Source organism: Octopus bimaculoides, chromosome 4 (genome assembly GCF_001194135.2).
Source record: "Octopus bimaculoides isolate UCB-OBI-ISO-001 chromosome 4, ASM119413v2, whole genome shotgun sequence".
Taxonomy (NCBI): Eukaryota; Metazoa; Mollusca; class Cephalopoda; order Octopoda; family Octopodidae; genus Octopus; species Octopus bimaculoides.
The window spans coordinates 92,052,320-92,054,798 of NC_068984.1; the positions used below are offsets into that span (position 1 = coordinate 92,052,320).

At 30.5% G+C, this 2,479-nt stretch overlaps 1 protein-coding gene across 1 annotated transcript in view; it reads left to right on the forward strand.

Annotated features, from left to right (window-relative positions):
- The window catches only part of LOC106879866 (cartilage matrix protein), a 110,466-nt gene that overhangs the window by 76,462 nt on the left and 31,525 nt on the right, over positions 1 to 2,479 (forward strand). The gene's annotated exons all lie outside the window — the stretch shown is intronic.

Sequence of the window (2,479 nt, forward strand, 5' to 3'; positions counted from 1 at the left end):
ATATAAATGTATATATATAAATATATATTTTTATATAAATGTATATATAGAGTGTGTTATAAAAATTTATGGAAAGGTATCCCATAGAACTCAACAAATTTGTAAAATTGGAGAAGAGATATTAAAATTTAAAAGAATTTTAATACATGCATACTATTGTTTCAAACAGCGATATTAACATGTAAATTCATGGTAGAATAACTAAATAAATTTGATTAAATTGAATTAATTACATATCACTGTTCTCCTCAGTGCAAGAAGTATAAATAAAGAGATATTAATACAGCAGACTTGATGAAGCAGAGAAAAAATTTGGATATACGTATTTACACTTATGAAAACCGAGGCAACTAACGGTTACTTGAAAATATGAATGAGAAGGGTTTTATGAGACGTTCCTTCTATAGAAGAGTAAGTAGATAAGTAATTCAAATTCCAAATAAGTCATTTATTAGGAGAAGTTTAATAGAGGTGTCCACTGGAAAGTCATAGTTATGTTTGAATTAGGATATGACATGACAGCTATAAGTAATATTAGGTATGGTGTGTATTTAAAAACAAATTTTTGTGTGATAATGAGATTAAACTAGTGGATTTGGTATATAGGAGGCTTCTAGAATGCAACGAGAGCAAGAGTTTGGTTTTAAAATGCGTAAAGATTTACATATAATGGATTTGTGTTAGTGTAAGAACTTATATTCATTTGTGTGTACTAAATATAAGGTAAAAAATATGAAAAGATAAAAAATAGGGAATTAGTTGTTAATATTGCTGAATTAAGATTGTAAATACTTGTTGTGGCTATAATAATTTTAAAAAACGTTCAGAGGTATAAAATGTGTAGTAAAACTAAAAATTAACAATGTAGACGAGATAACATAACTAGAGAAATGATAGTAAAAATTTAAAGCTATAACAATCGATATTTAGTAGGTTGACTATGTTTATGTATAATTAAAAATGTGAGTTAAGAAGCTAGCTTGGCATAAAGTGATGGGGAAGAATATAGTAATATTATGTAGGTAACGAGTGTTTAAGTAATAGAAGGTAATTGTGCATTGTGAATAGAAGAAAAAAAGAAAAAAACAAATTATTTATTATTTTCATGTGTTTGGGGTGGCATGAGTTGAATAATAAGTCAATAACCACATCGAAACAGACATCTTCTATAAACCCACAGATTCTAAACAATACCTATTATTCAACTCATACCACCCAAACACATAAAAATTAATATACCTTATAATCTTGCAAAAAGAATCTATACCATAGTTTCAGACACCTATACTCGTGAACGAAGACTCCTTGAACTCAGATCAATACTAATCAAAAGACATTACCCAATATCATTAAAAAATGATGGCATTAAACGAGCTAAGGAAATAGATATACGAACATTAAGGGAAGTCAACCGAAATACTAAACCAGACTTAAAAATACTCCCATACATCTCCACGCTTAACCCTAGAAACAACGAAGCCTTCGACATTATCATCCAAAATCTACCCATCCTCACAGGAGATAAAACAATGAACAAAATTTTAGCCTCACACAAAATTATCAAAAGCAAAATGCAACCTAAATCATTGAAAAAAATATTAACCAGCGCAAGACAATATCCATTAAAACAGAACCAAAAGTGAAAAAATGTGGTCGACCTAACTGTGGTACTTGCCTCCACCTTTTGGAGGGCTCAGAGTCCAACTTTAAACAAGGTGAAACATTTAAGATTAAATCAAATTTCTCCTGTGCCTCGGAAAATCTAAACTATGCCATTACATGCTTAGGGGGTGGTAATAATTATATTGGCCAAACAGGAATATCATTCCGTCGAAGAACCACTCTCCACAAAGAACAAATCCGCCACCCACAATACAGACAGATACAGGTCAGTGAACACATAGAAAAGTGTGCTCTGGGAATCTTAATCCTAATTTCTTAATTTTCCCCTTCTATCAATGTTCACAGAACACCTCAGTACAACAAAGAATGAATAAAGAGGCAACTTTCATCAATGAATATCTTCTACAACTCAATATGAACACATAACATAATACAGAACACTACTAAACTTTCAATTAATACCAGTAACCCCCATAAATCCCATACACCATTCACATTACAGATATTGCACCAAATCCAGAACTATTTACTTCCCTTACACATAATCTTTTTACTCAGGGACTAGTATACCTGACACCGTTCAGTAATCGGTATGCATTCAAAGCAATGGTTAATAATTTTTCGAAACCGATATTCTTTTGAATCTCTTTAACAATTCACAATAATGACTTTTATTACTTTTATTCTTACCTCAGCTTATCTAATTGTATATTTCTATCGTTACTTTTCATAAAAAGCCTTTACTTTTTTTGATGTCCAATGTGCATTTTCGCTTACCTTTCTTCTTACTTTCCCCTTACATTTCCACGTGTAGTTTCTATTTTCTTTTGGCAACATATTTCTATTATATGTACAT